At 35.6% G+C, this 14423-nt stretch overlaps 1 non-coding gene across 1 annotated transcript; it reads left to right on the plus strand.

Moving 5' to 3' along the window:
* The first annotated feature begins 1257 nt into the window (after positions 1 to 1257).
* On the plus strand, positions 1258 to 1364 carry LOC127133590 (small nucleolar RNA R71). The gene has a single exon (XR_007807544.1). It is a non-coding gene; the product is annotated as a small nucleolar RNA R71 (small nucleolar RNA).
* Positions 1365 to 14423: the final 13059 nt, after the last annotated feature.

The raw sequence follows: 14423 nt of genomic DNA on the forward strand, positions 1-14423 counted from the left end.
TGGAGAAATTACCTGGGTCTTTTAGTTTGGGAGGCATGTTGTTTTGGATTATTGTGATACACTCAGCAGTAAGTGTAACTGTTTCGTTATCCTCGATCTTTTTCTTATTGGATAGGATCTCTTTAAGAAACTTGGCATATGAGGGCATTTGTGTGATGGCTTCTATAAAGGGAATTGTAATATTCAGTTGCTTCAGAAGTTCAACAAATTTCCTAAATTGCCCTGCAGTTTTAGAATTTGTGAGTCTTTGAGGATATGGAATGGGTGGTTTATAAGGTGGTGAAGGCACATAAGGTTTTTCTTTCTCTTTGGCCCTTGGGTATTATCTTCCTTCTCCTTCGGTTCACTTACCTTCTCATTTGTTGTTTTGTCAGGTTTTTGGTACATGGCAGGATTTTTAAGTCTTGGATCTACGGGGCCGTCTAGTTCTTTTCCACTTCTCAATATAACGGCATTGGCATGTCCTTTTGGATTAGGTTGTGGTTGTCCAGGAAATGTGCCAGTGGGAGCAGCATTAGATGCTTGTTGTTGAGCCACTTGCGAAATATGTGTTTCAAGCATTTTGTTGTGGGTGGCTAAGGCGTCTACTTTGCTCGCTAATTGTTTAAGTTGCTCACTAGTATGTATGTTTTGGTTCAAGAAGTATTTGTTTGTTTGAGCTTGGGTAGCTATGAAGCTTTCCATCATTAGTTCAAGGTTGGACTTCCTAGGAATGATAGGGGCATTAGTAGCTGGCTTTTGATATCCAGGTGGAACAATGGGTGCTTGACCAGGTGCATACAAGGTGTTGTTATTCTTGTACGAAAAGTTGGGAGGTTTTTCCAACCTGGGTTGTAGGTATTCGAATAAGGATTTCCTTGTGCATAATTTACTTGATCAGTGGGGACTCCTGCTAATATCTGACATTTTGGTGCAGTGTGTCCAGGAATTCCAGATAACTCGCGGTTTGGAGTTACGGCAGCCACAGTGGCTGCGGGTGGTATGGTCAAGTTGTCTAAATTTTTAACAAGGGCATCTACCTTTGCATGGACGTGGTCAAGGCTACTGATTTTATACATTCCACCTTTCGTTTGGGACTTTTCTACTGGATTTCTTTCACCTCCCCATTGACAATGGTTTTGGGCCATGTTTTCGATGAGTTGATAAGCTTTGTTATATTGCTTGTCCATAAGTGCACCGCCCGCAGCAGCGTCTACTGTCAGTCTTGTGTTATACAGAAGCTCATTGTAAAATGTGTGAATGATCACCCAGTCTTCGAGACCGTGATGTGGACATATCCTCATCATGTCTTTGTATCTCTCCCACGCGTCGTAGAGAGATTTTGCATCTTTTTGTCGAAATCCATTGATTTGAGCTCTCAGCATAGCAGTTTTGCTTGGTGGAAAATATTGGGCTAAGAAAAAGTTCTTCAGTTCTTCCCATGTAGTAACTAAGTTGGATGGCAAGGATTGCAACCAAGCCCAAGCTATGTCTCTTAGAGAGAAAGGAAAAAGGTGTAGCCTTATCGCATCTTGAGATACACCATTCACCTTCATAGTGTCTGCGTACTGCACAAACTTTTTCCAGCAAATTGATGTTGTTGGACAGCTGATAATAATGAGGGTTTCAACTCGAAATCATTTCGATCGATAGCAGGGGCAAAAATGCTGTTGTGAGGTTCTTGTTGGGACGGGGTAGCGTAGAACTTAAGAGGACGATTTTGTGGTCCCACTGCAGCCATGGTTGGTTTTTCAACTGATTCAGTAGTAGGAAAGAAGATATAAGGAATATTGTACCTTCGTTGGTACTTTATTATTCGGCGTCTTAAATATAAGAAATGCTCTAATTCTACGATTGGTGGTGCTAAGTTTTCGCCTTGTGAGTGAGTACTTGGCATACAACCGATAAATAAGGGAAAGGAAATTAGCTTTTACCTTAGTCTATACTGCGCAACGAAAGAATCGCACTATTTGACTAAATCAGGTCCCCGAAAATGGCGCCAAAAACTTGATACGTCTCGTGACTGTATATAAAATATAGTCTATCGGGTACTTGACTGCAAGTGCACAGTCTAGTCATTTTAGTTTTAAAAGATATAGAACTCACAAGGACCGATGGTCAAACTAATGCTATCAGTGTTACTATGTTTAGCTAAGGCGGTGATTTTTAGAGGTTTGGTTGAACAAAAATTAAATCTAAAGGAAATTAATTTTTTAGAGAATATTAATAGAGGGATATCATTATGCAACACATTAATCGCCAGGGTTTCGATAAGTCACCGGTGTATATTTTAATTACCAAATATCTTTTAGTATAAAATACTCACTAAAAGGCTTTATCTCACACTCTCGTGATTGTTGACTCGGACTATACTTTTAAGTCAGAATGTACGCTCTCGCTGTCCCATTTGAAGTTAAAAATAATTTTTAAAAATAAATAAGTTCTAATTGCTTTTAAAGTGCTCTCGCTGTTTTTAAAATCAATACCTAGTTTTTACTATCCAGTTCGACCCTCACGCTCTCGCGATTGTCGGTTCTAACCTTAGTTAATTTTCCACTCTCATGGCAAAACCGTATTAAATAGCTTCTCACTCTCGTGACAAAGTTAATTAAATTTAAATTAAAAACCACAGCCAAAAAGAGTAGTTGAGAAAAGAAGTTTACACCGATTATTATTAAATCCCTTCTAATTAAATTGTTTACATATCGATACCGGTAGTTTAGCCGGACATGTTAAATAATGCAAACACAGACGAACAGAAACAAATTGACAATAAACCAAACATGATTATTTAATAATAAATCAATAATAATAATAATTGAATAAAAACCTGGAATTTTGATTAATCGAATATGCTGAATCTTGAAGTACTTGAGCAGTCCTCCACAGGTCGGTAGGATTTTGCTTCTTCAAAACAATTGCTTAACTAAATTAAATAATTTGTAGTAGTTCCCTAATGTAGGAAACTACTACTTTTGGCTAAATGAAAAACGAAAAGGGAAGGCAAAAATCAAAGCTCTGAACGGAACGGTAAACAATTTGCGGTAAAAGAAAACAATGTTGCTGAAGAAAAATAATAGAAAACAAAATTGTAGTGGAAAATAAACGCAGAGAAAATAGCTTGAGAGTTTGCTTCAGGGAGGCTCAAAACAAACGTCCCCGTAGGTTTCCAACTTCTATCCTTTTATAGTATCCATTTGGTCTTCATAGTTGAGAGAAATAAGGGTGACTTGGTTGAGTGAGAGATTCACGTAAAAGTGGGTTTAGGAGCGAAAAATGGGGCGTGTGAATCACTTCTATTGAAAAATTTATTACGCTGCTTTTGGCTTTGTGACGGTCGTGGTGGGCCTGTGGCGTTCGTCACACCCAGGGCATGACGATCGTGACGGGGTGTGTGACGGTTGTCACCTACGCAAGATTTATACTTTCTGGTTTTTCTGGTTTTTCTGGGTTTTCTGCTATTTTTCTTCTATTTCTTCTTCTTTTCCTTCCATTTCTATACTTTGCTCATTTAAGCATGTGAATTGAAATACCTGCAAAAATAACTCAAGCGCTTGCGGAATATAAATGAAAATGGTACGATTTTTGAATGTAAATCAAGACAAATATACGATGTATTTTCGCGTTATCACCCATGCAAAGGAGTTTCTAAATTTGTCCAAATTTCAAGTGGTGCAAATATCAAGTGCATTGCCTATTTAAACAAGCTTAAGGCTTCATATTCAACATCAATACCTTGCCTAAGATTTGCTAGACCAATTCAAACCCCCACTGCCATATAATTTATAAAGGTTTCTTTTGAAATCGAGCTTGAACTTCATCTTCTGTTTGGAAGTTCAAACTCCAGAAGTTCACTTCTCTTTTCATCTCATTTGGTTTCTGCAAGCAAGAGGAGGAGAAAGCAATCAAATCCAGATCAAGATCAAGTGGAATTATATCAACTCGAAGGTGATTTTTCAGAAACTTCTTCTCTTTGATTCTCCACTATTCTTGTTGATTTTTGGTTGTCTGAAGTCCTACCAATGTAGGCAAGAAGATTTAGTTGTTTTGAGGTTAAATCAAAGCAACTCAGTTCATGATCCTCAAAATTCAAATCCTTGTATCATTTATATACTTGGAATTCGACAAAATTGAGGCCAGATTCGAGCTCCTGAATATTTTTTCGTTAAATCCATGTCTTGCTTTTTCATTTTGGTGATGGTTGATGGTGGACCAGTCCAGTGAGGTCCACCGGAGAAGAAGACCGAAGCTCTAGCTCCGGTGATGTGTTGTCACGCATCTCAACCATATGATCCCTTTAAAATGTTTTAATCTCATGCGTTGCTTTTGAATACCAATCCTATGCCGTGTTGACTGCAGTGCACCATGGAATGCGCGCTTTCATCCGTCTGATCTGCCACCTCAATTAATGAGGGAGATCAGATGGTTCTCATTTTTTTTATAATTTTTTATTATTTCATTTAATTGCTCATTTTTAATTATTTCATATTAATTTCATTACTAATCCAAAAAATATAGGACTTTCACCAAAAAAATTAAATATTTTTCTCTTTCATTTTCTGAATTAAAATTATTTTTTGGATTAAAATTGATATATTTCATGATTTAATTTTTTGTGTGCATATTTTTAATTGTTTAAAAATACTTCTGACTTTTCAAAAATTATGAAATTTATTCTCCAAGGTCCTTTGACCTTGTGTGACCTATGATAAATCTCTTGACCTCTTATTTGGTGTTTTGAAGAGGTTTTAGGTTTTTGATTTTTACTTGTTTAATTGTGTAGAAATTATGTTGAGCCATTTTTATTGACTTGTGAAGTTTGACTATGTGTTTGGGCCTTGGTCGAGGTTGATTTGACTTTTGTTGGATTAAAATCATTGGATTTAGGGGATTGATGAAATGTACATTTCATCTCCCAAAATGAATGAATGATTTTAATTTGATAAAATTCCTCCCATGACCAATTTGTGTTTGTCTCATCTCCCCTCACTCTTCATCTCCAATCCCATTCTATCTCATCCCTTTCATTGACCAATGACATCTCAATATCCTAAGGCTAATTGGTTCATCAATAACTTCATGTTAGATGAACCAATACAAGTATGGATGAGATTAGGTCCATCCTTTGATCCTTTTCTTTTTTTGTGTGGTATGTTTTAGGAGTATGGTTCATTGCACCATGTCTCTAACATGCATTAACACCAAAATTGCTATTGCCCGACCTCAGATAGTTGTGACTTCTACATAAGTCCAATTACGATTGCTTAACATAGCACTAAATTTTGACCCAAAAGGCATAGCATTCTAGTAAGTGGGATTGGAATTCTCCCCCCTTTCATAGTATTGTGTGGAAACTTGGCCTTTTTTCCTTCCTTTGGAAGATGTCTTGGTTCAAGGATCCATGCTTGTGAATAGAGGGTTGAGTTTTCTCCAAAGAATGACTTAATCAATTGGAAAGCAAAATAATCCTAACATCTAGTCAACTAACATTTGACTAACTTTTATTCTTATTGTTTTTAATTTCAAGTCATTTACTTTATGTCATTTAAATTCAAGTCATTTACCATTTGCCATTGACATATCATTTAACTTGTTTATGTTTATGACATTTTCCCTTTTGCTCATTTGAGCCATATATTGTGATTGTATGTGTATGTTTGTGTATCTTGTTTGTGTTTGTGGTCTTAGGACCTTAAAGTACATAATAAACAACAAAAAACCCTAAAAAATGTTTGTGTGGACTGTTGGATGTGATATGAGCTTTGGACTTAGAATTAGGAAACATTCCCTATGCAAAAGGACTTGGCCAATGCCAACATTTCTGAAACCAAGTTATTGTGATTTGAGCTTTCATTTGATGCAAGTATTGGGATCCACTTGATTTCATCTACTACATGGTCTTGATGCAAATGTTACTTTAAACCTGTGTCTAATGCCTTATTTTGAGTCATTCAAGGAGTATGTCATCTGATACATGGGACGATTACGAAGAAGACTATTAAGTTGCTAGCTTGGATGTGGCTATCTTTATTTGATGCCTTGCTCTTCACTTTGTTACTTGCTTATTGATATTGCTTGATTTAAAGTCCAAAGGAAAAATGAGTTTCTATATGACATATTTGTCTATTGGATTGCATCCCATTGATTAGATCTTTTCAACTCTTAACTTTTAAATTTTTGCTTAGGATTAGCCTCTTCATCACCTCCCACTTTTTAAATTTTCAATCTCTCTCTCTTTTCAAAAACTTTCTTTGCCTGTGATTTCAAACTTAGACTTTATTGCAAATTAGAAACTTTAGCCTTATGCCATTGCATTTTTGAACTCTTTTCTTAAATCAAACTTGTAAATGAACCTAACTATATTGACTTAAAATTTCAAAAGACAAAAAGAACTAACACTCATTCAAACTTTTTTAGGCCCTTTGTTCCTCTTTTAAAACTTAAATTTTTGTTAAAAGCAATTCACTCACTTTGAAATTGATACCACGAACTACGAGGTTTTGATCCCTCATTTTATGTTGGTACGTAGGCACAAGTCCGAAGGTCTTGTCAAACACAAAAATATAATTAATGAATTCCTTTCTCATCCCCACACTCTATTTATTGCAAACATCATTTTATACCAAAATACATACACACATAAAAAAGGGCTCCCTAGGAGTACCTAGGACACTTTGGGTGCTAACACCTTCCCTTTATGTAACCAACCCCCTTACCTGTAATCTCTGGAATTTTATTAGTTTTGATTTGAAAACTTCTTAATTTTGGGTTTTGTTCGTACTTTTCCCTTTTCCTTTGGAAACAATAAAAGCATGGTGGCGACTCTAGTTTTATTGATGTTAAGTTTATCTATAGCTTAATGGTCATGAATTTACCGCTACACAATTCAATATGAGCTAAAAGAGCAGTATGGGTATTGACAACTAACATACCTTTTGGAGTACCCACATTTTCAATCTTGACCGACCTTTCCCTTTTTTAATGATACTCATTCATACACATCTTCTCAATAAGGTCTTTCATTTATGATCCATTCATTTGGCGAATGGTACCTCGCGTAAAAGCATCCAATGACATGTGAGTTTGAGTATTGAGACCTTTAATGAAAATTTTCACCTGCTTCATATTATTCATGCTGTGATTCGGGCATCTGCGTAACAAAAGTTTAAATCTTTCCCAAGAGTCATAAAGTGACTCAGTTTCCTGCTGTTCAAAATTCACAATTTCTGCTTGGCGTTCAGTAAACTGAGTAGTAGTGAAGAATCTTTCTAGGAATTTGTCCTCCGATTCCTTCCAAGTCAAATTGTTCCATTTGTTAGGCAAAACAACCAATAGTTTGCCCTTCAAATCAGTGAGAACCCAAACAACCTCAATTTAACTTGGTCTTCACTAGCACCGGTTGGTTTTCACATTAAAGTTGTTTCATACAAGCGTGCAAGATACGCCCACGGGTCTCTAATTGCGTTCCTGTCGAAGTGATTTTCTCTTAAACCTGAAAGTACATAATTTTTAATATCAAAGTTAGCAGGGTCTGTCGGTACAAACCCTCTTGAAATATGTCCTTCATCGGTTCTTTTACAGTAATCCCCCATAGTTAGGGGTGGTAGAGCTGCCATGGTGACTTCCTCTTCAGAGTCATAAGAACTTGATAATTTATCTTCTACTAGTATTTCGTTGTCCATAGCTACTTCTCGAACTGCTTTTCTGAGAGCACGTGCGGTTCTTTCAATTTCTAGATCTAATGGTATTAATGATGATCATGAACTACGCATACACAAACATAAAATACCTCAGTAGCACTATGATATACAAAAAAATAAAACAAAAATAAGAAAGACTAAAAATTAAACGTTACACAAAAGTCGCCTTGTTGAAAAATCAATAGTCCCCGACAACGGCGCCAAAAACTTGATGACTTCTCGGCAAGTGTACCGATATTGTCGCAGTAATAAAAAGATCATACCCACATGGACTGCCTTATAACAAGACAAAATATGTGAAATGTATAAAAATAGTGAATTGGGGGGGGGGGGGGGGGGGGGGGGGTTTCGAGTTTGAATTGAGAAAAGTAAATAAGAGATTAAACAAAATTACGAAAGCGGTCAGGTTGTGTTTTAGTATCCCCTATTTCGCTATTGTTGATGTTTGATACCTTGTATGAATGATCTTATCACTATAACCACACGACGAATTAATAAAATCGTTATAGTTGATCCCTCACGAAATAACTCACTAACCACTACTAAGAGCTTTCTATCCCTAGTCCGCCAACGTAAGCAAGGTTAGGCGATGTATAAAACGTTAATTCAATATGCCACTTCTCGGGGTCTCATATTCCTATTCAACCATCATAAGTATAACAATTTCCCTAGGTCTAACATATAGGCTAAGGGTCAGTATTTCCTATGTGCCCAAAATCACTTTAAAAGAGTATCTCACATAAAAAGCATTAAGAACAATAAGCAATTGAATGGCATTGTAGATCAAAAGGTTCATACAAAATCAAATCAACATAGTATCTAAAAAAATTGAAATAGGTTCATCATAACACAACCTAACCTAGAGGAGCTTAGCTATTAATAATTCAGATTACAATACCATAATTGATAGATAAAAATAGAATATGAGTTCCCTTGAAGTAATGGCCTCCAATGACTTCAAATGCCCAAAAATTCTCCTTTTGTGCTCTTAAAATTGTGATTGGCTCTCCAATTTTTGTAACCCTTGTGAAAGTGCATAAAATCCCCTTTTATTAGCTTCAGAATGGACCAGAACGCGTCCGAAAATCCTAGAAAAAGGGACCATCACGCGCGTGATGACTTGCATTGCGCGCGTGATGCACCTTTTATGGCCATATTGCATGCACGATGGTACATGTGATTATTTATGAAGCTACACTCTTTTTTTCTCCTTTTTCACTCAAATTTTCACTAGGCCCATAATTTTCACACTTATCCATTTTTTCCTCATTCTTTAGTCTTTCTTCTTCATTTTGGCTCATATTTCACTTGTTTTGATCCGATTCTTCGACTAAATTCATGAAATGACGGACTGTCATCACCAATCAATATGGTATATGGTCCAATTGATTGGATAGTTCAAAAATGTGTCCTAATCATTATGTCCGTTTCTAATTCATTTAGCTAGGCTTCAGAACATTTTTAGGTTATTTTCTTTGAGAAATAGAGGATTTAAAAATATTTTTAGTGAATGTATGATTTAGCCATATTATTTTATAAAAATGCTTTTGTGTTTTTACAAAACACTGATCACTTAGACACAATCAGGCGAGCTTTCACACTTCCTCTCTTTCACACTCTGAAGCTTCATTTTTTTTCCGAATATATCAATCATATAAGTACTTCACTTGAATCTTCTTGGAGAAGAATCTTGATATATATTCAAGTCGAATGCCATCATCAGAGAATATCATGGTGATCATAAAACCTCAACTTTTCAGCTTTATTCAAAGGAAGAGCTTGATCAAACTATCTTATGCATCTTTGATTGCTTGAACTAGTTTCAATACTTATTTAGATTTATGATTAACATCAAGTTTCATCTCTATGAGTTTTCATGATAGTCAAGTTATATCTTCAAGAGTTGTCATCATTAAAACCATGATAGGTCTAGGCATATCTTGATTAGCTTTGATCACTTCCATATTAAACCTGTAAGCACATAGTTCCACACCATTTCCTCTTAAGGGTGATAAAAAGGAGGAATATTAATATATTGCGGTTTCATAATGGTGTTATGGTTCTCCACACTTGCAACCAAGGGTGCTTTATTTTATCTTTTTTCCACCAAAGATTGAAAGGCTATCAAAACCTCGTGTTTCAGAGTTTCTTGACTTAGTGTAAATTCGCCTATAATTTGAGAATGATTTCAATACAAACACGGAGGAAAAATTGAGTTTGAGTTTACCTCTGAATGATAAATTAATATGAATTAGGTATGAATGTGATGCAACAAAAGTTTTTTTTAATACCAAATATGGATGCTATGAAATGAATGCAATATGCTAAGAGTTTTTTATATGAGAATGGATACAATGCAATGTCATATATGTATTTTGGAGGTTATGAAGAAATGAGTGATAATGTATCAAATGACCTATACAAAATTTACTTATGATGAAAGGGTTCTCAATGTGTTCAAACTAGTGAAGCTCACAAAGGACGACTTGACAGTTTTAACAGAGTTCCTAGAGTCATGAACCCCATTTAGGAACAACGTCATCAATAATGGATTTCTTAGAACAATATTTGGTTATGCATCTATACCTTGAGTTTTGATGATAAAAATGGTGTATTAGTGTGAGAACAATTTTGGCACCCTAATGGTTTTGCTATTGTGAAGCTTTAACAAACAGTTTTTATTCTAATCATATGATGCGTAATATCATCAGTTTCTGAACTTTGTTCTCCAAATTCGCTTATGCGTTGCAATTAGAAGTTCTGAACGATGTGAATATTGTTACAGTAACGTTCTTTCAGCTTTTGTGTTATCTCACCCATCATAAGCTTCTAAGGAGACACTATGTTGCTATTGCAATGTTCTTTCAACTGTTTTACTTCTAGATGTGACTCTGATCAACAAGCTTCTGAAGAATGGCAAGCTTTTAAAGTTGTGTTAAGTGGATGAAGATTTTGAAGATCTCAAGACAGACGATTGAAGTTATTAAGGTTCTGAATGAGGTTTCTAAAGACGCTGAAGATTCTGAAGACTCTAAAGAACTCAAGCCAGACTACTGACGCTGTCAAGATTCTGACTCAAGGTTCTGAAGTTTCTGAATCTAGCACTCTATTTCTTCACTTCATGCTTCAATCATCTTTTATCAGAAGCCAGTGAATCTGAAGATAAGATCAAATGGGGACGGGATTAAATAGTACATAGTACAAATCTAACAACCTTTCCACTACCTGATTTCGTGGGCGAGGACTGTACTATTCATCACACTTGCCACTGATTTTATGGTGAAATGACGTACGTGGTATCATTCCTTTCTCATCCAACAATCGACAACCGCTCAAGAAGCTTTCCCCATTTTGGCCTCCAACAGTCAAATGCTTACACTATATAAGCATGCATTAGAGACTTGAAGAACTCTCACATTTTGCTCTATTGCTGCTGAACTACACAAGCTAATTTTCTTTGTGAAAAGCTCATCTTTGTATTCAGTGTTCTTTAAGTATTTATTATTCATTTGTGTAAAATCTAATTTTGAATAAAAATCTTGTAACACATAAACTTGTATTCAAACTATTTGTTTAATTCCTTAAGGAGGTTATCCTTGAGAAAACAAAGAAAACTTTTCTTTGTGAATCCTTAAGGAGATTAAGGTTTAGTTGGATCCTTGAGAAGACAAAGAAGGGTATTCATTGTGTTTATTGTAATTTATTGATTATAAAGGATTAAGTTCTTGTGTATAAGGAAAATCACTCTAGAGGGTGGACTGGATTAGCTTTGAGTTTCAATCGAACCAGTATAAAAATCATTGTGTTTTTATCTCTTCATTATTCAACTTGTTAGTAGAGTTTTTGTTTTGGAAAAAGATTTTGCTTTTAAAAACCTAATTCAAACCCCCATTTTTTGTGTTTTTCATACCTTCAGTTGGCATCAAAGCTCCGGTTCTGATTGTGATAAAAAGTTTTTATCAACATCTCAAAGTGTTCAGCATCGATCCAGTTATGTGAGAAACAATCGTTGCTGCTAACGTTAATAATGATGTAGATCATTACAGTGCTAAACCACATATTTTTTATGGTGAAAAATTTGACTACTGTAAAGACAGAATAGAAAGTTTCTTTCTTGGTTACGATGTTGATCTCTGGGATCTCGTAGTTGATGGCTATGTTCACCCACTAAATGCTGAAGGAAATATGTTAGCAAGAATTTCTATGTCCGATCAACAAAAGAAAGATTTCAAAAATCATCATAAGTCTAGAACCATTTTGCTCAATGTTATCTCTTATATGGAGTATGAGAAGATAACAAACAGAGATTCTGCCAAATCCATTTTAACTCTCTGAGACTGACTCATGAGGGAAACGCTCAAGTAAAGGAAACAAAGGCATTGGCCTTAATCCAAAAATATGAGGCTTTCAAAATGGAAGATGATAAAAATGTTGAAACCATGTTCTCAAGGTTTCAGATGCTTGTTGCAGGACTTAAGATTCTGGATAAATGGTATTCTACAGCTGATCATGTTAAGAAGATTATCAGAAGTCTTCCCAAAAAATGGAGACCTATGGTAAGTGCTCTAAAGATGGCTAAGGATCTTAATAACATCAGTCGTGAGATTGAGTTAGAAGAAGATGAACCTCATATGAGAGGTAAATTTGTAGCTCTAAAATCTAAGCCTGAGAAGACTGGAGCATATCAAGTTGAGGAAGAATCAGAAGGATCTGATGAAGACTCAGAAGATGATGATAAATTATCTCTAATCTCAAGAAGAGTCAACAGACTCTGGAAACACATGCAAAGTGGTCAAGGGAAATTCAAAGGAGTCAGAAGGATTGTTGGTCGCTTCGAATCCTCATCTGGTCAAAAGAAGCAAACTTCTGGAAAAGAAGTTATCTGTTTTGAGTGCAAGGAGCTGTCATTACAAGAATGACTGTCCCAAGCTAAAGAAGGACAGAGGCCCAAGAAGAACTTCTCCAAAGTCAAGAAGGTGTTGATGGCTACCTGGGATGACTCGGAATCTGAAGAAGAAGATTCTGACGAAGAAAAAGCTAATGTTGCACTAATGGTAACTACTGAGGACCCTACAAGCTCCGAGGAACTTGAAGATAAGGTTCTGCCAGAATCAGAATCAAACTTCCATTCTGAAGAGTTATTCTCTAATATATCTCGTTCTGATATTGAAAGTTGTCTTTCTGAAATGCTGGAAAAGTACTAGAGTCTTCAAAGCAAATACAAGGACCTTAAACAAGTCCAAGTAACTGCTTCTGAAACTCAGAAAGAGCTTGAGAATGATATTTCCTCTCTAAATGAAAAAGTATATTTTTTAGAAATTAATAACTCTTCTTTGAAAAGCAAAATTTCAAAACTAGAGGAGGAAATAACTTCAGAAGCTTCTGGTACTAATTGCATCATCAGATATGACAGAGCAATCCAGTACTTTATGGCTAAAAGCATAGATAGAAGCAAAATGGAATCCCTGATCTATGGAGTTAGCAAAAATGGCAGGAAAAGTTTGGGTTGTACAAATACTACAAAACCTGACAAAAGTTAGAAGGTTAAACCAAAACCTCTCTATGTGCAATTCATGCCTGCTGGCACTGATTCTAATATTACTGCACATACACAAAAGCATACTAAGGATAAGGACTCAGTTCTGAAACCTAATTATCATGCACAAATCTCTCACGGTTATCCTTCTGCTAAAAGACCCAAAGTTGTAAGAAACTCTAGGAAAATTAACAAAAGAGGACCCATAAAGTGGGTACTTAAGGATAAAATCATTTATGTTGAAGACATCCTTAACAACTCAGTTGTAACACCAATCATGGTCTATGTTCGCGACACATGATGGGCATAAGGTCTATGTTCCAAGATTTGGAACTTAAGCCTGGAGGCTTTGTTAGTTTTGGAGGAAACCATAAAGGAAAGATCATTGGCTCTGGAACCATTGGTAACAGTAAACTTCCTTCTATTACTAATTTTCTTTTAGTTGATGGTCTGATGCATAATCTATTGTCTATTATCCAACTTAGTGATAATGGTTATGGTATCATCTTCAATCAAAAGTCTTGTAAGACTGTTAGTCAGAAAGATGGCTCAATCATTTTAATGGAAAAAGATAAAACAACATTTATAAAATTAGACTTTCTGATCTTGAAGATCAAAATGTAAAATGTCTAATGCTTGTTAACAAAGAGCAACGGGTCTGGCATAAACGGTTGGGTCATGTTAGCATGAGAAGGATTCCTCAACTAAATAAGCTTGGATTAGTCATAGGTCTACCCAAACTGAAGTTTGTTTCAGATGCTCTTTGTGAAGCATGCCATAAATAAAAGTTTTCTAAAACATCTTTCTAAGCTAAAATTGTTGTTTCTACCTCTAGACTATTAGAACTTCTGCACATTGATTTGTTTGGACCAGTGAAAATTACTTCTATAAATGGAAAGAAGTATGAATTAGTCATTGTTGATGACTACAATCGTTGGACATGGGTAAAGTTCTTGAAACACAAGGATGAGTCTCACTATGTATTCGCAACCTTCTGCTCACTAGTACAAACATAAATGAATTGCAAAATTGTCAAAGTCAGAAGTGATCATGGTGGTGAATTTGAAAATAAACACTTTGAAAATATTTTTGATTCAAATGGTATTTCCCATGATTTCTCCTGTCCTAGAACTCCACGGCAAAATTGAGTTGTAGAAAGGAAGAATAGGACTTTACAAGAAATGGTCTGCACCATGATCCAAGAAACT

The sequence above is a fragment of the Lathyrus oleraceus genome, chromosome 3 (genome assembly GCF_024323335.1).
Source record: "Lathyrus oleraceus cultivar Zhongwan6 chromosome 3, CAAS_Psat_ZW6_1.0, whole genome shotgun sequence".
Classification (NCBI taxonomy): domain Eukaryota; kingdom Viridiplantae; phylum Streptophyta; class Magnoliopsida; order Fabales; family Fabaceae; genus Lathyrus; species Lathyrus oleraceus.